The sequence below is a fragment of the Cetorhinus maximus genome, chromosome 2, assembly GCF_964194155.1.
Source record: "Cetorhinus maximus chromosome 2, sCetMax3.hap1.1, whole genome shotgun sequence".
NCBI classification, from domain to species: Eukaryota; Metazoa; Chordata; class Chondrichthyes; order Lamniformes; family Cetorhinidae; genus Cetorhinus; species Cetorhinus maximus.
The window spans coordinates 43,120,705-43,146,259 of NC_135880.1; positions in this window are offsets into that span (position 1 = coordinate 43,120,705).

Consider the following 25,555-nt stretch of genomic DNA (forward strand, 5'->3'; position numbering starts at 1 on the left):
ATTCAGTGTGTTCTCAGTGAGAGGCTTTGAACTGATCAGAAATGGCAGCCTACAGTGAGCTTGCCTCATGGCAGAGTCACATGACCACAGCAAGTCAGATGTGACATGTAGACTGGTTGCATTTCAAAACCCAAACACCCCACTTTTCATATCAAACATAAGATCCAAATGCCCAGCATCATAGGAGCCAGTCTTCAGCCAATTTGATTCACCCCATTATCATGATATCAAGAAATGGCTGAAGGCACTAGATACTACAAAAGCTATGGGCTCTGACAACATTCCAGCAATAGTACTGAAGACTTCAGAAGTACTGAAGTGCTCCAGAACTAGCTGTGCCCTTAACCAAGCTGTTCCAGTACAGCTACAACACTGGCATCTACCTGGCAATGTGGAAAACTGCCCAGGTATGTCCTATCCACAAGAAGTATGACAAATTCAATGTGGCCAATTACTGCCCCAACAGTCTACTCTCGATCATCAGCAAAGTGCTGGAAGGTGTCGCCGACAGTGCTATCAAGTGGCACTTAGTCAGAAACAACCTGCTCACTGATGCTCAGTTTGGGCTCTGCCAGGGCCACTCAGCTCCTGACCTCATTACAGCCTTACTCTAAACATGGATAAAAGAGCTGAACTCAAAAGGTGAGGTGAGAGTGACTGCCCTTGACATCAAAGCCTCAGTTGACCAAGTGTGACATCAAGGAGCCCTTGCAAAAATGGTTGTAGTTGTTGGGGCTTAATCATCTCAGTCTCAGGACATCACTGCAGGAGTTACTCAAGGTAATGTCCTAGGCCTAACCATCTTCAGCTACTTCATCAATGACCTTCCCTCCATAATAAGGTCAGATGGGGATTTTCACTGAAGATCACACAATGTTCATCACCATTCGCAACTCCTCAGATACCGAAGCGGTCTGTGCCCATATGCAGCAAGACCTGGACAATGTTCAAGCTTGGATTGATAAGTAGCAATTAAAATTCATACTGCACAAGTGTCAGGCAATGACCATCTCCAACAAGAGAGAATCCAACCATCTCTCCTTGACATTCAATGGCATTACCATCGCTCAATCCCCCACTATCAACATCCTGGGAGTTACCATTGACCAGAAACTGAACTGGACTAGCCATATAAATACTATGGTTACAAGAGGCTGGGAATGCTACAGAGAGTAACTCACCTCCTGATTCCCCAAAGCCTGTCTACCATCTACAAGGCACAAGTCAGGAGTGTGATGGAATACTCTCCACTTGCCTGGATGAGTGCAGTTCCATTAACACTAAAAAAGCTCAATACCTTCATGACAATGCAGCTCGCTTAATTGGCATCCCTTCCACCACCTCCAACATCCACTTCCTCCACCATGCACAATGTTGCTCAGTCAAATTCCTGGAATTCCCTTCCTAACAGCACTGAGTGTACATACACCACAAGGACTGCAGCAGTTCAAGAAGGCAGCTCACCACCACCTTCTCAAGGGCAATTAGGGATAGGCAATAAAAATGCTGGCCTAGCCAGTGGCACCCACGTCACTTGATTGAATAAAAAAAAACCCGTGGCAGGTGGGTAGCCCCACATGCCCCTGCCATTCTGGGAAAATGGCCTGGGGGTGGGAGGGAACTGGCATGCCAGCCGGTGGTGTGAATTTATGCGCCAGTCCGTCTCTATGTCCGCCCCCTATCGGGAGCTAAAAATTCAGTCCATGTTGTGCAAAGGAATGGCATGCATTCACAATTTGATCAAGGAAACAACAGTGTTGTGTTAAAGCTGTCAAATGTATGAGATGACATCAGTTTAAAGTAAAAGCTCTGATTTCATTTTGGATGGTTGAAGTGTAATTGTAGGCTGATTCTGGATAAAGAGTACAATGTCTGTGTGTCATATGATCAGCCAGAGGGGGTACTGTGAACGTAACAGTTCTACTTCAGTACCATGTGTGGGAATGTAGGTACAATTCAAAGCAGTTCACTTTTAGTAATCTTTCCATTATAAGATGACCTTGCTATAACCAAATGGAAACAATTTGTGCATGGAATCTTTGAGGTGGCCGTGTTTCCCACCACTGAATCTTTCTGCTTGTAAGGAAACTAAACATATATAACTCCCATAGGATATCTCATTAGCTAAACCACACATTGTATGGGTTACTTAAAACAGCTTCATTTCCTTAGCAAAGTGAACCAACCTGTTCCAGAGCCTCTCTTTGCTTTATAAACTTGAATTTTTACTAGTAGACAATGCTTTATGTTGTAAATTTGTACTTAAGATTCTGTTTTCAACTTTTACTGATTTTCATATATAAACAAACTAAATTTTTCCAAATTTGATTCTTGCTTGAAGTCTAACAATTATTTATGACCTTCCCCAAATGTTATGATTTTCTATGAACATTGCGAGATTTTGTTGTTTATGGTTCCATCAACAGCTGTTTTCTGGTTTCTTTCTCATCTCTTGACACACTATCAAAAACATAATTTTTTACAAATTTTACAAATGCACGTCTATTGGGGGTGTATACAGGGAACATGTAGATATTCCCTCCATGATATTCATCTTTTGGAAAATTGTGAGGAATGTATCTATAATTTCCAATATGTGTTCCTAGTGGGCAAGCTTTTACCTGGGAGTGTATTCATAAATTTAGCATTGCTTGTTTATAGCAGAGACATAAGAAACAATTTGGAAAATGTTCCATTCCTAAGCTGTGGTTTTCCATTCATTAATTTTAATGGATAATAAATGATGAGCTGAGTTTATGGCAATTTTGTTATATGTTCTCCTGGTGTGTGTTAGGAATGCAGAAATTGAATGTAAATGCAATTATTTCTTCCTTTATCATGGACTTACTTCCTATCACTGCCTGGTAAATAAGTTAAAAAAACAAAATTACAGAAGTAAATAAATAAAAACAGACAATCGTATTTTAAAAGATATAAATAAACAGAAATAATGGCCCAATTTTGCAGTGATTATGACTGTGAAGTTGTCAGTGTTTGCTGTCATTATTCCCCTGGAACTGACAGCAAATTCTGAAGGTTGCACATGCACATTTAAATACAGAAATACAGAAGTTGCGGTCAATGATTCTATGCTTCTCCATAGGGTGGGAGGTTGAAGACTCCCAGTCTACAATCAATTAGAAATCACTGAATTGATGAGAACAATAAATGGGGGAGAACCTTTTTACACATCAGAAGGTAATGACCTGGAATGTGCTGCATATGAGAGTGGTGGGAGCAGAGATGATCAATGATTTAAAAAGGAATTTGAAAAGGCACTTGAAGGAAAAAAACCTGCAGGGATACAGCGATAGAGAGGGGCAGGGGGAGTGACTGGATTGCTCCACCATGAGCCGCATAGTCTCGATGGGCCAAATAGCTTCCTTCTAGGCCCTAAATGACTCTATATCTTGTGCTTTTCCACTCTTAGTTTCACTGTAAAAACATTTGAAAAAGTTACACTTTGTTGAAAGAGCTGTATCTGGATTTTTAACAGAGTAGGAACTTCATAATTAAGTACCTTCACTAGCCCTGAAAAGCTAATTTTACATTTACAGAATGTCAAATTTCTCCATCATGATCAAAATTCCACATATTTTTAAAATAATAATTGTTTTAAAGACTATTTTTATGATATTTCAGCTTCTATCTTAATCACATGTTTATGCCCCATTTATATTGCTCTCTGTAGAAGTTAATTAAAAGTGAAAGACAATCAGTGCATTTTACTTCCTGGTTAGCTGTCTGTGAGAGTACTTCAATGTGATTGGCTGCTTACCCTGCTGTTGCCATCACAGTTGCTGAATAGAATGGAAGTCCCATTGACTTGATACAAATTTCAAACTAAAGTCAAGAAAGAGGAAATCCGCATCGCTGAGATCATTAGATCGTTATGAGCAACTTTCTTTGAGGCCAGAAACGAGCACCATCACTTAACTGTTAACCTCAAAATCCTGGCCAATAAAACAAAATCAGTGTGCAAACATTTTTGTGTCATTTTTTTTTATCACAATGAATTTTCCTCATAGTTTGTCCCCAACAGTCATTTCGCTTCGATTTTTCAAATAAATTGTGGGCAGAATTTCCCCCTCGTCGGGCGGGCTCGGTGGGGCGAGCGGGAGCGGCTAGGAAGCCTGCCGCTGCCCGCAATCGGGGCCCAACCACGATCTAACGCTGACGGGCCAATTAAGGCCCACCCAGCATGAAACGTGCACTACAGCGCTCTGCACTGCCTGTGGGAGGGGGCTAGGAGGGCGAGCGCGGAAATTCATGCATGCACGTGGGTGCGCACAGGAAAAGCTTCCTGAGGCACAGAGCTGCCTCAGTGAGATGAAGACTTTGAACAATGAAAATAAAGAATTTAAAAATGTTTATAACATGTCCCCTCATGTGACTCTGTGAGCAGGGACATGTTAGAAATTAGTTTGAAAAATTTAAATCTTTTTTTAAATCACCAAACGAAACCTCATCCCACCTGTGGATGAGGTTTTGCAAAAAATCCAAAGGCTGCTTGGCCTTTTCGCCTGCCCACCAATCATGAGGTTGGACGGGCAGTGAAAAATTTAATTCAATTGTTTTTTTAATGGCCTAAATAGGCCTGTTAATTGTCGGCGGGCATGCTGCTGACTCCCGCGCGCACCCACTGACCGAAATATCACGCATCATTCTACGTTCATTTGGGTTGGGCACACGCCTGCCCAATGAGTGGAAAATTCTGCTCCATGTTCATAGAAAAATGAAAAAAATTGCTGGGCAATTAAGAACATTGAGAATCTTATTTATACAAGAGAAATGCAGGAGCTTCACATGGGAACAGAAAAAAATCAATGAAGGGACTGTTACTTAAGTGGAATACCTGAGGAAGATGGAAGCAATCTCCAGCACCTGACTGACAATAAATGATGGGTGGCAGTGACTAAATCAATTCAGATGTTGGGCTACATTAGAAAGTCAATAGTGAAATTATATAGTGGGGTAATCCTGACACTTTATAAACCATTTGTATACCGCACGGTGTACAGTTCTGGTCTACAGTACAAAAAGGCAACTGCAGCTATTGAAAGCATACAGAAGAGGATAACCAGAATAGTAGGGGAGTTGAACAATGAGAAACAATTATGTAAATTGGCATGTTCTTACTGGCAAAAGTTTTGAGTTGATATCATTACATTTTTTAGGATTCTAAAAAGACTAGATAATGGAGAGAATGACAGCTATTTTGCCTTTTCTAGAACAGTAATGCTGGAGGATATGGCCTGCATTTGAAGATAGGTATGTTCAACACTAATCTGTGGAAACATTAGGCGGAATCTTACCCAAGCCCAGGTCCTGAGCCTGCACTTTCTGGCATTGCATCCACTGGCACAAACTTACTGGTAGAGGCTTCTTAATTGGCTGCCCCGGTTTCTGCGGTCCAGTTAAGGATGGTGGGCAGGTTTGCAAACAAGCATACAAAATAGGAGCAGAAGGAGGCCATTTGGCCCCTTGAGCCTGCTCCGCAATTCAATAAGATCATGGCTGATCTGTTTGTGTTTCGAGTTCCACATTCCCATCTAACCCCGATAACCTTTGATTCCTTTGCCTAACAAGAATTTATCTACCATTGACTTAAAAATATTCAGTGACCCCGCCTTCACCGCCTTCTGAGGCAGAGAGTTCCAAAGCTGCACAGCCCTCTGAGAGATTAAAGTTCTCCTCATCTCTGTCCTACAAGGGCACCCCCCCGCTAATTTTAAAATAATGCCCCTAGTTCTGGACTCACCTACAAGAGGGAACATCCTTTCCATGTCCACCTTGTCAAGACCGGTCAGGAACTTATATACTTCAATCAAGTTTCTGAGGCTGCAGGTCCAATCACTGGCAGAGGTGGGTGCTACCGCTATGGGAGGGGAACTGCAATGATGCTTCCATCTTGAGGTGCCCTCTGAAGACATTTCCATTTTTTAAAATCATAACCTGTGGTCACAACTGTCAATCCACCAGTGTGGAGAGGTCTGTGGTTGCAGCTGTGTCCTGGTGATCTCAGTTTCTCCGGTGGGGATAAGTGTGGGCCCCTCAACCAGCTACCATCATGCACCTGATGGGCCTTGGCCTCAGTGTGGAGCCCATCTGCTGCTGGGAAGATCCCATCTGCATCCCCAATCTGCCCACAAAAAAGGACTTACACATTCAAGTTGACTACCTACCGCTGCCAGGTGAGTAGCCCACTTCCATTCTGCCCTCAGCAAGATCGGCTGGAGGTGAGGACTCATCGGAGCAATGACCCATCGCCCTCCCAAACTACCTTCTTTCCAATTCCATCATGAAAGCTGCCTAGGTAAGATACTGCCTTGATATTAAACATACCAAACTTCCTCCCACCCCGCCCCCTTCCCTCCCCCCCGGCCCCATGATGGGGAAGTGAGGCTCAGGAGGGAGGGAATAAAAATTAAAAATCACAGAAAGCTTTTCCCAACCCACCTGTCAATCTGGCTGGCTACTGGGCAGGAAATTGAACAGGAAAATTATTCTCAATTCCCGCTGTCAAATTTGGCTGGAGCTGTGTATTCCCGTGTGCTCTCCCATGCCATTCCTATTTTCCCGTAGATATCAAGGTCATTATTCCTGTGATTAGGTGGTAAATCTATGGAACAGGATCCCTGGGAAAGCAATGGAGGAAATTGAATTGATTCATTAAAATGCAACTTCACTAAATTTTTTTCAGAAAATAATATTTTGGGATATAAGTTAATTTAAGACCTGGCAGATGCTAACTGTAGCATGCTTGGAAGCAACAAATGACTTAGGGCCTATAAGGTAAAATTTTCAAAACTTAGTCCCTGCCAAAATGGCAGGACCAATAATGGATCGGGAGCCCACTGGAATCTCCAGTGGACTTTGCTTTTGTTCTTTAACTGAGTCATGGCACTGACATTCTGTTGACCAATCAGAGAGGGCAGGCGGGATGGCACACCAGTTCTGTCAAAGGAAGGATTTCTAATTAAAGTGAATGGATTAGCTGGACTTGGATATTTGAGGCTGCAGCAACCACAGGAATGGAGAGGAGACCTGGGAAGGCTGCTCCTTGAGTCTCCCACTCTTACTTGGAAGCCCAAGGGGCTGAGGTTATCTCTCCCAAGGACAGGTGGAAGAGGACAACCTCTCCAATCAAGCAGGCATGGATGGAAGTACCAAGGAAGTGAACAGCAGAAGTGTGGTGCCTCCAACCTGGAGATAGTACACGTAGAGGATCCAGAACCTCAGGAGGGTGGGAAGGGTGAGTGACCAAACAATCTAGATGCCAAGTCCCACACGCTGACTTTCCTGGCATTCTCCTACACAGCACTCCTCAGAACACCACACCTTTGTAGCTTCATTCATTCATCTCTCTCCATGCAGTTCACAAACCCATCTGAACAGCCAACACTCATGCTCCCCTTCAACCTATTGCCCTCTTGCACCCATGCCTTACAGGCACCCACCATAAATACTGTCATTCCTTCACTCTCCACACAAGCCATGATAACACTCACTCCTCTCTGTGTTCTCTGTTTGCAGGGGAAGATTGCACAGTGAGGGAGAGGCAGTGAGCTGGGGACGGGAGGGTGGCCCTCCATTGGCAGACACCTTGACGGCCATTGGAAATGTGTGTGATCACCTGACCCACTGGGAAAGAGGTCTTGTTCCAAGAGGCTGCAGATGTCATCAACGACCAGCTGTGAAACCTCCCGAAGCACTGGTGTTCACACATGTCAATGAGCTGACCCTCTATGTGTTGGAGGTCTCGCCTCCTACCAGCTAGATCTCAGTGTCCATCTCCTCTCCCCGCTGTAGCAGCATGTGATTGAGAAGAAGGAGACTGATGCTAGTGCTGGTACTGATGTAGCTCCTGCTGCTGTTGTTGGTGTTGCTGCTCCTCTTGCTTTTCATCAGAGTTGTAAGGTAGAGCTGCATAAGCTGCATATGCTATGCTGAAGGTAGCAACAGGAGAGTGCAGCTGAAGGTGTGTGAAGCGTAAAACAGATTAAATAACTTTGAATCACCTGTCAAACAGTGAAAGCACTCTCTGAGAAGGAATATTGTGAGCAATAACCTCTCACCTGATCTTGGCTGGAGCTCTTCAGTTTCACTGTTCGCAGCCTTCCCGGCCTGTCAGTTTCACTGTTCGCAGCCTTCCCGGCCTGTCAGTTTCACTGTTCGCAGCCTTCCCGGCCTGTCAGTTTCACTGTTCGCAGCCTTCCCGGCCTGTCAGTTTCACTGAAGAAGCATTCCCAGCTGTGCGTGCACCATGATGACCCTGCCGAATTCCTCACAGCACAGGAAATATGTTCCCTGGCTGTTGAATCCAGAATTCTTGGTTAAAACAGTACTTAATTGCCAGTTAGAATATATAAATGCCTTACCCACTAGCTGCACAGGGATTCCTTAATCTGGGTGAAATGTAGAAGTGGGCATAAATATATAAATATATAAAAAGGAAGAGAGAGGCCAAAGTGAACATAGGCCCCTTAGAGAATGAGATGGGGAAATAATAATGGGGAACCATTATTATTTACACGTGTTTCTCACATGTTGGTGCAGACTCAATGGGCCTAAGGGCCTCTTCTGCACTGTGTGATTCTGTGAACCAGGAAATGGCAGAGGAGTTGAATAACTACTTTGCACCAGTCTTCATGGTAGAAAACACGAATAGCATTCCAAAGATACTAAATAATTAAGAGGCAAAAGGTGGGGAGGAAATAAATACAATAACTATCACTAGAGAAAAAATTACTAGGGAAACTAATGGGGCTAAAGGCCGATAAGTCCCCTGAACCTGATGGGTTGCATCCTAGGATATTAAAGGAAGTAGCTGCACAGGTAGTGGACGTACTGGTGGTAATCTTCCAAGAATCCTTAGATTCAGGAAAAGTCCCAGAGGATTGGAGAACTGCCAATGTAACAGCCTTATTCAAAAAGGGAGACAAAATACAGGTAACTATAGGCCAGTTAGCTTAACATCTGTCGTTGGGAAAATGTTAGAGTCTATTATAAAGGATGTAATAGCAGAGCATTCAGAAATATATAGACCACGATTTTACGCAGCTTGAGTGGGTGCGTGGCATGTGCCGGACCGGGACTCACGTAAGAAGACTTTGTGGATATTAGAGCGGTTGGGTGCGCGTGGGTGTCAGAAGCGCACTCGCCAACAATTAAAAGGGCAACTACAACCATTAAATGTGCAAATGAACCAAATTTTAGGTGGCCAATGCGCTTTTACACTTCGCGCACAGGCCAATTGGCCAGGTGGCATTCACATATTTTTTTCACCATTCTCGATCAAGCACTCGAATGTGCTTGAGGTTTGATAATTCAGGAATGTTGCTGTCGATTGTGCATTGTGTCATTATTGATTGTTTGGGGCATTTTTAGTGTGCTGACATCCCTCCAACAATTCTGCAGCTTCCTGAAGCATCTTCACAGCAGTGATCAGCCTTTAGGGAGCTCATGTCATACCGCCTGCCCGCACCCTTACTTGTCTCAGCGCTGGCATTTAATTGACCAGCCAGCGTGAGGGGGCCAACGGAAGGCAGGAGCAGGTTTCCCATCTGCTCCCAGTCCTGCTGATCGTGGTCCCGCACCAAGCGTTAAAATCAGACCATAATCTAATCGAGCAGAGTCAACATGGCTTCATGAAGGGGGAATCATGCCTCACAAATTTATTAGAATTCTTCAAGGAGGTAACAAGCAGGATAGATAAAGAGGAACAAAGAAATAGCAGAAGAATTGAACACTTATTTTGGTGCTGTCTTCACAAAAGAGAACGCAAATAGTTTCCCAGAAATGTTGGGGAACCAAGGGATTAGTGAGAGGGAGGAATTGAAGAAAATCAGTATTAGTAAAAAAGTGGTACTAGAGAAATTAATGGGGTTAAAGGCTGAGAAATCCCCAGGGCCTGATAATCTACATCCCAGAGTACTAAAGGAAGTGGCCCTGGAAATATTGGATGCATTGGTGGTCATCTTCCAAAGTTCTGTAGACTCTGGAGCAGTTCCTACAGATTGGAGGGTGGAAAATGTAACCCCACTAATTAAACTAAGAGGGAGAGAAAAAAACAAGAATTACAGACCAATTAGCCTAACATCTGTAGTAGGGAAAATGCTAGAGACTATTATAAATGATATGGTAACAGAACACTTGGAAAGCATTAACAGGATTAGACAAAGTCAGCATGGGTTTATGAAAGGGAAATCATGCTTAACTAATCTACTGGACTCTTTTGGGGATGTAACTAGTAGAATAGATAAGGGAGAACAAGTGAATGTGGTGTATTTGGATTTCAAGAAGGCTTTTGATAAGGTCCCACATAAGAGGCTGGTGGGCAAAATTAAAGCACATGGGATCAGGGATAATATACTGGCATGGATTGAGAATTGGTTGACAGATTGGAAACAGAGAGTGGGAATAAATGGGTCTTTTTCTGGATAGCAGGTGGCGACTAATGGTATACCGCAGGGATCAGTGTTGGGGCCCCAGCTATTCATGATATATATAAATGACTTGGATGAGGGAACCAAATGCAATATTTCCAAGTTTTCTGATTACACAAAACAGGGCAAGGTTGTGAGTTGTAAGGAGGATGCAAGGAGGCTTCAGGGCAATTTAGACAAGCTGTGTGTGTGGGCAAACACATGGCAGATGCAGTATAAACATGGATAAATGTGAAGTTATACGCTTTGGTGTGAAAAACAGAAAGGCAGAATATTATTTAAATGGTGATATATTGGGAAATATGGATGTATAAAGGGATCTGGGTGTCCTTGTACACCAGTCAATGAAAGTAAATAGGCAGGTGTAGCAAGCAATTAGGAATGCAAATGTTATGTTGGCCTTCATTGCAAGAGGATTTGAGTTCAGAAGTAGGGATGTCTTACTGCAGTTATACAGGGCCTTGGTGAGACAACACCCTGGAGTATTGCGTGCAGTTCTGGTCTCCCTACCGTAGAAAGGATATACTTGCCATAGACGCAGTGCAGAGAAGGTTCACTAGGCTGATACCGAGGATGGCAGGACTGTCGCATGAGGAGAGATTGGTTTGACTGTGCCTTTATTCACTAGAGTTTAGAAGAATGAGAGGGGATCTGATTGAAATGTATAAAATTCTAACAGGGCTAGACAGACTGAATGCAGGGAGGATGTTTCCCCTGGTTGAGGAGTCTAGAACCAGGGGCCGCAGTCTCAGGATACAGTGCAGGCCATTTAGGACTGAGATGAGGACATTTTTGGATATTAGGGGCATCAAGGGGTATGGAGAGAAAGCGGGAATATGGCGTAGAGATAGAGGATCAGCCATGATCATACTGAATGGCGGAGCAGGCTCGAAGAGCTGAATGGCCTACTCCTGCTCCTAGTTTCTATGTTTCTATGTAACCAGTAGATGTAATATATTTGGATTACCAAAAGGCGTTTGATAAGGTTCTGCACGTAAGGCCACTTAATAAGGTAAGAGCCCATGGTGTTGGGGGTAGTATATTCGCATGGATAGAGGATTGGCTAATTAATAGAAGACAGAGAGTAGGGATAAGGGGGGCATTTTCAGGATAGCAACCTGTAACTAGTGGAGTGCCATGGGGATCAATGCTGGGCCTCAATTATTTACAATATATATTAATGACTTAGGTGAGTGAAGTGAATGTACTATCGCCAAGTTTGCAGATTACACAAAAATAGGTGGGAAGGCAAGTGGTGAGGATAACACAAAGAGTCTACAGAGGGATATTGACTGGTTAAGTGAGTGGGCAAAAACTTGGCAGATGTGGGACAATGTGAGGTTATGCACTTTGGCAGGAAGAATATTATTTAAATAGAGAAAGACTGCAGAAGGCTGTAGCACAGAGGGATTGGGGGGTCCTCGTGCTTGAATCCCAAAAAGCTAGCATACAAGTTCAGCAGGTAATAGGGAAGGCAAATGGAATGTTGGCCTTTATTTCAAAGGGAGTGGAGTATAAAAATAGGGAAGTCTTGCTAAAACTATACAAGGCAGGAGTTAGACCACACCTAGAATACTGTGAACAGTTTGGCTCCCTTTTCTAAGGAAAAACATACTGGCAAAGATATATTGGAGGAGGTCCAGAGAGGGTTCACTAGTTTGATCCCGGGCATGGAGGGATTTTATTATGAGGAAAGGTTGAGTAGGTTGGGCTTGTACTCATTGGAGTTTAGAAGAATGAGAAGTGACCTTATTGAAACATGTATGATTCTTAGGGGGCTTGACAGGGTACTTGCTGAGAGGTTGTTTCCCCTTGTGGGAGAGTCCAGGACCAGAGGGCATAATCTCAGAGTAAGGGGTTGCCCATTTAAGACAGAGTTGAGGAGGAATTTCTTCTCTCAGAGGCTAGTCAATCTGTGGAATTCTTTACCGCAGAGGGCTGTAGAGGTTGGGTCATTAAGTATATTCAAGGCTGAGATAAACATATTTTTAATCACTAAGGGAATCAAAGGTTATGGGGAAAAGGCAGGAAATTGGAGTTGAGAATTGTCAGATGAGCCATGATCTTATTGAATGGTGGAGCAGACTTGATGGGTCGAATGGCCTGCTTCTGCTCCTACGTTTTATGGTCTTATGGCAGGATGACGCCAGGATTCTGACCCAGTGGGCTGAATTTAATGCAGCCCTTTGCAGTGGGAAACATGGTGGCTGGGCCAACTTAATCATGGGAGAGGCCGTAATGGAATTAACACTTGTCTTAGATGGAACAGTGACTTAGCATGACGGCAGCCATTTTTGCTCCATGCTGTATTGAAAAATGCAGGAAGCTGGTTAGAGACAGAACCATCCTGAAACATCATGAGAGAGACATCTGGAATAGAAACTGCTTCTCAACGGGAGAGACAGAGAAAGGCATCCAGAAGCAGCCAGTGGCTCTGCTGGAAATAACTGGGCAGTTTTGAAAGTGCCACACCTGCGGAACCAGAGAAGCAAGAAATCTCTCTCTTCTCTGTATCCTGCTGATCTACTAAGCTTACCTGTGAAAGCCGGCTCCGACCATTCAACAGCGGAAGGCATCACAGCTGCAGAGACGATCCTACAACGTCAAAACCTTTGTTTCAGGCAATGCAACATTTTGACTTCAAAATACCAGGTCTGCATCAAACAATAGAGACTGAACTTGATTCACGTTTACAAGTATCATTTTTATCTTCATCTGTAACTAATCTGTGTGTGCATATGTATCAGTGACTATCTTTTCTTATTTATTTCAAAGGGAGTGGAATAATAGTATGAAATGAACTAACCTTTTTCCTCTTAAGTGCAAAAGGCTTTGCTGCTGGGTTAATTGAAATTAACTCATTCACTCCAAGGTAAGAAATACACATCCACATACAAATATATCGATCATGGGCAACTTTGAGGAAACACCTTAAAACTGTCTATGGCATTTTTTTCAGCTTCCAATGTACATGACCCAATTATTTATTTCGCCCTTTGTAAAATGTAATTAAAAGTGAAGGACAATCAGTGCATTTACTTCCTGGTTTGCTGTCAGTGAGAATACTTCAATGAGATTAGTTGTTACCCTGCTTGATGACATCACTGTTGCTGGATGCTTGAGTTGGTGCCAGAATCAGAGCTTCAGGAAAAGGGAAATCCACATCACAGTGGCAAATTTTCATCAAAGTCAGCCACAAATGACTGCTGATCACAAAATCCAGACCATTGTCTATTCAAGTAATTTTTTGTATCCAGAATGTAAGTTCAGAGATAAATGTTTACCAGTTTACTTATTAGTAAACAAAGAAAGTGTGTGTTTACTATTTCTGTCATTACTTGGTAATAGGCTCCACCAAAAAAATTTTTGGAGACTCATTTCATGCACTTTAACTTCAAATTGCATTTGGCATCTCTTGACTTGAAAAACGTGTGCTGCTTGTTGTGCTATGCATTGAATTTTTACAAGATTATAGAAATATTGGCAAGACTACATACAGAGAGTCTAATATTGTTTTACAGCCATACCTTAAGAAGTTTTTTTTTCATTGTTTCTTTCTCATCCAGTTTTCTCCATCTCATTCTACACTATGATAATGTGACTGCAAGCACCCTTCAGGTTCCTTACTAAAATGCCAATCTTCAGAGGTAAACCTGGATAATGTTTTTAGTAGAATACTGGACCACTGATGGAATCAGCGTGAAACCCAATTCTGTCCCTACCTGAGAACCACACAGTGGAAGGTGATTAGGAGCAGGAACCTAATCCATGGGACTAGAGAATGTTCCATTCTCCCTTTTAAGTAGTTTGTACATTTCATTACCAATTGCTATTTAGTTTAACCATTCTCCTACTGTTCAGCTCACCCTTGGGACATTATCAGATATGCTGAATCAAAGTCAACTTAGCAGACAACTGGGGGCATTTTGCAGTCAATCATCTAATATTAAAATAACATTTCTTTTATTAAGGTACTTGTTAAAATTCTTTTTTTCAATCTCAAAGATGCACCAGATAGGAAGTAAGTCTGTATTATATTTCAAATGTGCTGCCACAGTACACAACTCTTTCATATTAACAAACTATTAGTAAGAGTAGATGTTAGGCGTTGGAAGCAGGAAAAGTGAGAAAATACCTTTGCATGTATTCAAAATAATATTAAAATTTGATTAATGAGATTATGTCAGCTTGACTCAGTTGGTAAGTTCTCACATCTAAGTCACAAGGATCAGAGTTCAAGCATCTTGCTGGGAAATAGTCGAGGTTAATACTCCAAAGCAGTGCAGAGGAAGTATAGCATATTTGGAGGTGCTACGTTTTGGATGCAACATTAAGCCAAGGTCCTGCATGCCTGTTTTGGTTAATGTTAAAGATCCAACAGAGTTGTGGGGTTCTGATCAATTAACCATGCAGACAGCTCTCCTGGTATCCTGACTAACATTTCTTGCCCAACTATTACCAAAAAGAAAAATTATATGGTCATTCATTGGATTGCTATTTGCTAAGAAGCCGAGGGAGACCATTTGCTGCCTGTCACTAATCATCCAAACATGCACTGTGCTCTTCGTCTTTCATCCTTCTCTCTTTTTTTCTTCCCCTCCCTATATTCTCTGTTCCCTTTCCTCACTTATATTTCCCCATTCTCTTCCTCTCCTCATCTTGTTCCCTCTCCTTCTATCCCAACTCTCTCCCCGATTGTCCCCTCTCCTTTATCCCCTCCTCATCCTCTATCTCCATTTTAGGAACATAAGAAATTGGAGTTGGAATAGACCAGTTGGCCCTTTCAGCCTGCTCAACCTTTTAATCAGATCATGGCTCATCTTCTACTTCAAGTCCACCTTCCTGTGCTATTCCCATATCCCTTGATTCTGTCTGTATCCAAAAATCTATCAATCTCTATCTTGAATGTATCCAATCAATGAGCATGCACAGCCCTCTGGGGTAGAGAATTCCAAAAATTTACAACATTTGGAGTGAAGAGATTTCTTCTCATCTCAGTCTTAAATTGCTGACCATTTATTTTGAGACTGTGACCTAGATTCTTCAGCCAGGGGAAACGTCCTCCAGTTACCCTGTTAAACCCCTAAGCTTTCTTTTCATTTTTCAATTAGGTTACCTCTCATTGCTCAAAATTCCAGAGAATATAGGCCTAGGAAAGAAGTTTTCATATGGCAGGTGGGCTGGGCGGGGGTGGGCAAGGAGCTGATCGCCACCCACGATTGGCTCTGCACCGCCATCTTATGTGGGCGGGCCATTTAAGGCCCACCCAGCGTAATACGCGATCGGCGCTGCTCAGCGCTACCTGTGCAGGCAGGGGGAGGAGGGAGAGTCGGGGCCAGCGTTCTGTTGAGCAGTGTGCGAAAGAGTGCAACAATCTACCTGAGGCACAGAGCTGCCTCAGGGAGATTGAATGGATTTTAAAATAACTAAATAAATGAATTAAAAATATATTTAAACATGTCCCATGTCATTTGACTGTGTCACATGAGATGGGACATGTTTTTTTGTGAAGCCTTTTTTATTTATTGAATAAAAGCTTTGGGAAACCTCATCCCGCTCGTGAATGATGTTTCCTAAAATACACAAAGGCCGCTTGGGCTTTTCGCCTGCCTGCCAACCTTAAGGTTGGACGGGCAGCGTTATTAATTACATGAATTACTTTCTTAATGGCCTTAACAGGCCGTTTACATATCGGCTGGCGTGCAGTCGACTCCGGCACACACCCGCTGAATGAACTATCGCGGGACTGTGCGATGATGAGGGGACGCACGCCCGACGTCATCGTGCATCATTTTACACATTGGCATGTCGGCTCGCCCCCGCACGCCAACTGAAAAATTCTGCCCCTAGTCTACTCAGTCCCTCTTCATAGGACAGCCCTGCATCCCAGGAAGCAGTCTAATAAACCTTCATAACACTTTCTTTAGGGCAAATATATCCTTCCTTGGGTAAGGAGATAAAAACTGTACTCCAGATGGGATTTCAACAAGACCCCATATAATTATAGAAAGATTTCTTTGCTGTTATACTCCAAACCATTTGTAATAAAGGTTAATGCACCAATTGCTTCCCTAATTGCTTGCTGTACCTGCATATTAACTTTCTATATACCTACGTCCCTCTGAATCCTCTCCTTCACTTTTCTCCCATTTCTTCGTGCACATTCCCATCCTCTCCCCCTCCCCTTCCTCTTTTGTCTTCCCTCTTCCATACCTCCCATTCCTTTTTTCTTTATACCTCTTCACTCTTCCTTCCTCTCACCTTCCCATTTTCTCTTTTCTGTTGACTCCTTTCTTCATTCCTCTTCCCATCCCTCTTTCCCATTCCCTATCTTTAACCTTCTTCTTTCTCTCTCCTCTCCAGCCCCTTGTATTCTATCCCTACCCCATCTCTTCCACATTCTCACTTCTCCCTCTTCCATTTGTCTCCTCATCCCCACCTCTTCCACTGCCCTTCTCACATCTAGGTCTATTTATGTTCCCATCCTCTAAACCAGCTTCGCTTGAATAATCTATTTAGTTTTGACACTCTTGCAACACCACAGGATATTGACCAGTAAAATTGCATAAAGCCCAGATGTATTACTTTAAAATGAGGACTAAATTACATTTGTCTGCCCTGATCCAATTATTCAACACCCTCTCCTAAAGGCTACACTTGGTTTTGACTGCTTTGGTACAATGCCATGGGAGATAGACTAGTCATAATATGTCTAAAAAGTTATGTATAAATAAGAACTGGACAGATTACTTGCAAATGGTGACTGACATCTGTGTGCTCTGGCCCAATTATTATCCACCATCTAACCCTGCTTCATCTGAAAACTACACTTGGGGTCAATTTTGACTTTGAATGGCCAGTCAGCAGAGTGTGCTTGTCAGTTACCTGTACTGGCATTGTAGGGAAGACCATTGGACTGGTAATGCAGGGCAGTAAATGGGTGTCTTGATGCAGCTTGCTGGGTTCATAATGATTACCATTGAGTCATCAGGGCCAGATAAGCATATGGAAAGCTAGACCGTGAGGGTTGGTTTTGGTGGGTGTTGGGGGAGTTGAAGAGTGGGGTTTGGTGAGGGATAGGGTTCCGGGATAGCAGCAGCCCTCCTGTTCCACTAAATAATTTTACACTTCACTTTGCTTGGCCTCTTCATGTCTATGAGCTATGGAATTGGTCAGAGTGTGCATGCTCCAATCAATTGCAAGCCAATATGGCAATGTTCTGGAACTGAAATTTGCAGATTAAAAGTGGCTTCACCTAAAATAGGTAAATGCTTTGGCCCCCCAAGGGCAGGCCCCATTCAAAAGGGCACCCACTACACCATGAGCATTTATGGGGCAGTAATATTACTGACTCCATTTCAAAGTTATTATTGCCTAGTTAACACCAAGCACAAGTTAAAATATCTCCTGGTCTTGACTTCCTGTGCACAATGTCACAAGGAAGTCAACTTCTATATAGCAATTCTATAGCATGTGGCTGTTAACATTTACTCCTATCCAAAATAGTTTGTTGGCCTGTTTTCAATTAATACTTGGTTGTTTATTTCAACTATTGAAATAGACTGAAACTAATTTGGATAGTCAACTATTTCATACAGCCAGTGATGGGAATTGAGCTACCTACTGTCTTTTGCAATAAGGTGGGACATCCTGGTTTTCATTAGTGGCTGAGATTCCTGCAGCACAAAATCTGACACAACTGAAAATCATAAGCAGGCCCTAGTAATTTAATCAGCCTTAAGGTAGAATGAAGGCCAGAGGCTGGAGTGCTGTTGCAGCCACAGTATAGAAGAGTCTGTGCCAAACTAGGCCTTCAATTAGCAAAGAATGTTAGGCAATATACATTACCCTAGGTATCCTAAGTTATTTAATCATATTTTTAAGCAAAGCAAAAGATAATCTGCTTTTTATGATTGCTAATTGAATTTGAATTTACACTCAGGCCTATGTATGTCTCTAGGTTACAATAATAGCAATTTTTTCAATTTATTTGCTTCTGTATAACTTTATGTAGATCCAAAATGTTTAACAACTTATTATTTTGTAACCTAACATGGATCAGAAAGCAGTTCAATGTTCAAAGGGGAGGTGCTGTGCTAGGAGTATTGTTAGATTTCTGTTTTACCTTTTCTGCCTGGAACTATTTTTTGCTATAGTGAGTTCTATGACCTTGTGGCTTGTGTGGTTTTCTTTATTATCTACACAATTCATGTTTATTATTGTGCTTTGCTGTCATTCTTATGAATCTGTAACAACAAACTTGATACAGAAAGATGTGAAGAGGAATTTGATTTGCATATATTGGACCACTATAATTTCATTGTTGAGATTTGGATTTGTATCTGCTTTAGATATAGTCATTGGTTACAATTTTTTACTATAGGTTTTACGGTATCTTGCTTTGTTGAAAATTATTTTTTGCTGTTTTGATGCTATTTTGCATATTTCTAACAGAGAATGTTCAATTATTGTTAGTTGGACTAAACACCATTGGAGTCAATTAGAGGTGGGTAGGCCCTTGTAAACTGAAGTATTCCGATATTATTAAGCCATTACACCATCTATGCTTTAAGTGTAATTGGTCCAGTCTTTAATGTCAATATTCTTAAAAAAGTACCAGAATATTTGTATCATACTAATGTGTGTTGATGCATCATGAATCAATACTAGTGACTTTTCTTTCATAAGAACTTAAGAACATAAGAAATGGAAGGAGGAGTGTGGTATATAATTGTGGTAAGATTTCTTCACTCCTGTACTTCAATAAAGGTTAACATAACATTTACCATTTTCCCTCCTAATTGCTTGCTGTACTTGCATGTTAGCTTTCAGTGTTTTGTGTACAAGGCACCCAGGCTCCTATGAATACCAACATTTCCTAGTCTCTTATGGCCTGAATCTTCTGGTCAGCGTGCAGGGGTGGGCCCTGCTCACCATCGTGTAAAATGACACGCAGTGATGTCAGGCATGCGTCCTGACGTCACCACCTGTCATTCTGATCTTCAGTTCGGTGGGCGCGCACCGGTGTCGGCTGCATGCCCGCCAAACTGCCAAAGGCCAATTAAGGCCATTATTGAACTAATTGAAGTCGTTGTCTGGGCTGCCTGTCCAACCTTAAGGTTGGCGGGCAGGCCGAGACCCCAAGGGGCCTTCGTATTTATCATGAAACCTCATCCACGGGAGGGATGAGGTTTCATGAAGTGTTTATAAATCCAATAAAATTTTTTATTAAAATTCATTTACACGTCCCAGCTCATGTGACACTGTCACATGAGGGGACATGGCTGAATAATTTTTTCCATTTTTTTTTGAAGTTTTAAGAATGAAAATAATCTCCCTGAAGCATCTCCGAGCCTCAGAGAGATTTCCGCGCTCTTTCGCCCACATGCGCGAAAGAACGCAGGCCCGACCCACCCTCCTCCCCCCACTCTGCACAGGTAGCGCTGAGCGCTTCTGGGTGCGTGTCACGCTGGGTGGGCCTTAATTGGCCTGCCCATGTAAAATGGCGATGCGCAGCCAATCGCGGGCGGCGATCGGCCGTGTGCCCGCCTGCACCCACTCCTGCTCAGTACCCCCCCACCCCGACGGGGAGAAAATTCTCTCCTAAGACTTTTTTTTTAGAAATCTGCTTTTTGAATTTTCCTTCCAAAGTGGATAACTTGGAAGATGGAATATAATGTGGAGCAATGTCATGTTCTTGCTCAATCTGTTAACCAGTCAAAATCCTGTAACCTCTTTCCATCCTCGCTTACTTTCAAATCTAACTTTGTATGTCAGCAAGCGCCAATACTTTACGCTTGGCCTCCTCATCCATGTCATTGATATAGGTTGTAAATAGCTGAGACCCAAGCACTGATCCTTGTTGTGCCCCACTAATTACAGCCTGCCAACCTGAAAATGAACTGTTTATTCCTATTCCATATTTCAATATATATAACACCTGGAGACTGGAATTAACAGGATTGTGGCTCATATTTTTGTGCTTGTGATAATTATTCCTTCCCTCAATTTTCCCCCTTTCTCTCCTGAAAGTGCTGACATATACTGGGGCGTAGTTCTCCAGGTGCTGGATGCGCTCTGGTAAGTCGCCTGTTCGACACAGTCATGGCTGCTGAATGTCAGCAAGCATTTTGATCTACTAGGGCCCAGTTTTGTCCTCAGCTGTGGGGCACCTATGAAGGCCAAGAAATTCAATGGCACTGCACCCATTTTTTTTTTAGGTGCAAAATGAGAGCCTAAACACCAAATAAGGTGGTCGGTGTGCATGCAATTATCCCGTGCTGAAAGTGTGCTCCTCACCATGTTAGTAAAATCAGAGAAAGAAACTTCCAGGACCCATATCTCAATTAGGTGTTAGGTCCTTTCTGTATACAAATGAGGGTGGTGTGGCGGGGAGCTAATACCTGTTTGAGACTTGCTTTCTAAAATTGAATTTCCCTGAACACAGCCCGTAATTCAGAAAAACATGGTTTACATGTGGCCTAAATAAAACCCGCTGGAGGCCAACAGCAAAAAAGCTAACTATAAAAAAGTACTTCCCTGACTGTAGAGCCAGGAGATGCAGGCCCGCTCCTCCCAGTTCCACTGCTGTCCTGAAGACTATTGCTGGCTTCTACTTGTCCCTCTCGCGATTAGTAATCCTTCTCTCTACTGACTGCTATTCCTCTTCCTCCCAATCACTCACCTTCCTGCCTTCTCTGGGCCTACAGAAGGCATTTCTTGATGGCTTCTTCAGCAGGTGAAGAGGTGGCCAAGATGGGGTCTTGAGCTGAATTGCCAGATAATCTTGTGTTTTGCACAAAATGTCATCTTGGTGATCTGAAACTAGATCCTGAGGGGTCTTGATAGAGTGGATGTGAAGAGGATGTTTCCTCTTGTGGGAGAATCTGGAATTAGGGATCACGGTTTAAAAATAAGGGGTCGCTCATTTAAGACAAAGATGAGGAGAAATTCTTTTCTCTCAGGGGGCCTTGAATCTTTGGAATTCTCTACTTCAAAAGGCAGTGGAAGCAGAGTCTTTGAATATTTTTAAGGCAGAGTTAGATAGGTTCTTGGCTGACAAGGGGAGTGAAAGGTTATCAGGGGTAGGCAGGAGGTTACAATCAGATCAGCCATGATCTTATTGAATGGCAGAGCAGGCTCCAAGTGGCCTACTCCTGCTCCTAATTTGTATGTTTGTACGTTCATATGAATTAAAGCTTTCACTAGAAATGGCCACCTGAAGAATCATTATGGTGCTGATCGCAACTTAACTTGCCTACTAACGGACTTAATGAGGCTGTACGGCATTTGGTGGATAGCACTTCATCTATCATCCACTCCTAACAACAACCATCTGACAAGTTATTGCCATTTACTGTTCACTTACTGTTGGAGATTTGAAGATGAAATACATCGGATGACTTTCTGAGACACATTGTCAAGACCCCAGTAACATTCTATCAACCTTTATTCTTGAAATTCTCTGAGGGATTTGCATAAAATGAGTGAGTGCTGTGCTATTCTACTTATTGGATACCTAATAGGAGTCACTGGGAGAAAGGTGGTGCTTGGTCATGATGATCTTGCAGGAATAATGGGAGGAGGACATTAAACAGAGGAGTGTGAACTGCAGCTGGAGAGAGAGAGAGAGGGGAGGAACAGGAGGATGAGATGGACTCTATCCCTGCGCCGCCCCTCACCAGATGGTACAGGATATCCCTCCTCCTCTGGAACTCCTCCACCGTGACCTCCAGTGTCACATCCGAGAACCTTTGCATTCTTTCACTCAGTTCCTGATCCTTTGAGAAACCTGCCCTTAAGGGCGCAATCTTCCCAGCCCTGCTAAGAGAGGTTTGGAGGCAGGCCCGGGAATAAATTCTGATGATAGTGAATCAGATTAGCTCCTCAGTGCACTCCCTGCAGCAGCAGATAGCCAATTAGGGCCACTTCACAGAATCACAGAATTGTTACGGTGCAGAAGGAGGCCATTCAGCCCATTATGCCTGCACCGGCTCTCCAAATGAGCATCATGACTTAGTGCCATTCTCCTGCTTTTCCCCATACCTCTGCACATTGTTTTTATTCAAATAATCATCCAATGCCCTCTTGAATGCCGCGATTGAACCTGCCTCCACCACACTTCCAGGCAGTGCATTCCAGACCCGAACCACTCGTTGTGTGAAAAAGTTTTTTCTCACATCACATTTGCTTCTTTTGCAAATCACCTTAAAACTGTGCTCTCTTGTTTGCGATCTCTTGACGAGCGGGAATAGTTTCTCCTTATCTACTCTATCCAGCCCCCTCATGATTTTGAACATCTCTATCAAATCTCCTCTTAGCCTTCTCCTCTCCAAGGAGAACAGTCCCAACCACTCCAACTTATCTTCGTAACTGAAGTTTCTCATCCCGGGAACCATTCTTGTAAGCCTCTTCTGCAATCTCTCCAATGTGATCACATCCTTCCGAAAGCGTGGTGCCCAGAACTGTACACAATACTCCAGCTGATGTCGAACTAGTGTCTTACATAATCTCGGCCTAACCTCCCTGCTCTTGGGCTGATTTTTCCCTTTGGCGTGCGGGGACAGGCCCTGCACGGCCACGCGTAAAATGATGTGCGGTGATGTCGGGCGAGCGCGCCATCGTGATATTTCATTGGGCGGGAGCGTGATGATGTCCGACGTGCGCCCGCCATTAATTAACGGGCTACTTAAGGCCCTTGAGGCGTCAATCGACGCCGATATTTCGGCACCTGTGCGATCTTCAGGTCGGCGCACGGGCGCAATGAGCAGGCAGGTAGGACACATTTGTATTAACCTCATCCACGGGCGGGATAAGAGGGCTCAGTGGGGTCGTGAGTGTGGACAGTCAAGCATTTATTTCTGAAAGTATTTTCAAACTCGTCTGTGTGATCTGCAGTACTTCAAAATGCATCCCAGCTGCTTTGTCTGGACTCTGAACCTTCAGGTCAGCACTCTGCAGTGAGGAATCTTTTCTGGGCCTGCAGGTTTCAGGAAGCTTTCCCTTAGCCTGGGAATGGGAGCTGAACTGTCCACTGGAAGCAGCTCCTCTGAGGAGGAAGGGAGGTCTAGAAGGGGGAGGAGGCCAGGAGAGCAAGTTCAGCCTCCAGGGGAGCCACCTTTGGGAAGACAGGCACAGGCACAAGGGGCGCAGGGCCAAGAGGTAGTCCAAGGTGGAAGGGGCCACAGAAGACGCCACTATCCTGCTGCCGGGGTATACAGGCGGTGAAGCAGCTCCCTCAATATGTCTGAGGTGCAGGGACGAAGGTAGCTCCATCTCTCAAGGGAGACAGTCAACTATATCTGTCAGATGATAGGGCCTAAGATCTCTGCTAACTGCCTGGGTGGACACCCCATGCCTGTGCTTCTGAAGGTCACAGCTGCCCTCAACTTCTATGCCTCTGGCTCCTACCAGGGGTTGGTGGATGATCTTTGCGGTGTCTCCCAATCAGCTGTCCACACTTGTGTCAAGCAGGTTACAGATGCTCTGTTCAGGCGTGCATTGACCTTCATCCTCTACCGTTGGGACCAGGCAAGCCAGACACAGCGAGCCAGAGGCTTCGCGGCCATTGCTGGCTTCCCCCGCGTCCAGGGTGCAATAGACTGTACACATGTGGCCATCAAGGGGCCAGCAGGTGAGCCCGGTGCCTTCGTCAACAGGAAGAGCTTCCACTCCATGAACGTGCAGATAGTGTGTGATCACAAGATGCAGATTCTACAAGTCTGTGCAAGGTACCCAGGCAGCTCCCACGACACCTACATCCTCAGACACTCCCAGGGGCTCTTCAGTGCTGCAGCCTGGCTTGATGGATGGCTGCTGGGTGACAAGGGCTATCCCCTCAGAAGGTGGCTCATGACACCTCTCCACCATCCAAGAACAGAAGCTGAGCAGCGGTATAATAGGAGCCACACCTCCACAAGGGCTGTGGTGGAGAGAACCATCGGTCTTCTCAAGATGCCCTTCCGATGCCTGGACCGCTCAGGGGGCGCACTCCAGTACCCCCCAGATTGTGTGTCGCTGATAGTGGTTGCATGCTGCGCTCTCCACAATCTTGCGCTGGAAAGGGGAGACGCTGTGTATGATGAAGATGTAGATACAGTGGCTGCGGCTGACACGATGAGCCCAGCAGTGAGTCCGAGGATGAGCACGCACAGGGAAATGCTGAGGGGGTAGACACTGACCCGGGCATACTCCAGGGAGGCAGGGACACCCGGGAGGCTTTAATCCAATGAACCTTCAGCTAGCACACCACATATGGACCTCCAGGACGAGCCTAGGATGTAGGCTTGATAGTCGACACCTAAGTGCAAAACCTGCCAGGTTAGGAACAGTCACTAAGGGCCTTGTTAATAAAGCTGAATGTCCAACAAAGCACTCAATATAGTTTTGGAAACCATACACATGCAGAAGAAAAGAGGCACCCTCAGCCATGGTGACATATCTGAATTTAATATGTCAAGCAAACCAACTTATTCCAAAAAAAAGAGAATAGTGTTACCAAACAAAACAAATCATAAAGACCTCATCTTGGGCTAACACAAAAGCACCAGTGATAAGCCCATGATGTGCCTAAGGTGCCTTATGTTTATGTTTCCGGGTGCTACGTCTTGGTGCTGACCCCTCGCTGGGAGTGGAATCTGAGACAGCCTGCTGACTCTGCTGTCCTGTTGGCCTCGATGACCTTGGCGGTTGTCCTCTGGCCCGTGGAGCCTGTGCTGGCCCCACCTGGGAGGGAGCTGTCAGTTCCACAGCTGGCATCTCCCCAGTCGTCGCAGCCTCACCGGATGGTACGGTCACTGGGAGAGGGGCGGAGGAGCTGCTGCCCTCATCCGGAGCACCCTAAGAGGGGCCCACAGAGATGACAGGCAGCTGCTGCGCCGACGTGAGGTCGCTTCGGACCTCCCTGCTTACCGTGGATAGATGGGCACCGAGCTGGGAAAGTTGATGCCCAGACCATCTCCCACACTGGCACTGACCAGCTGAGGTCATTGCCGATGTGTGGGCTTGCTGGACAGAGCGCATCCCTAGGAAGCCCTGATTGGTCTCCTGGAGGAGCCTCTCCACGAGAGTTGCCACTCTCTCCATGGAGGGTGCAAGGCGCTCGGACA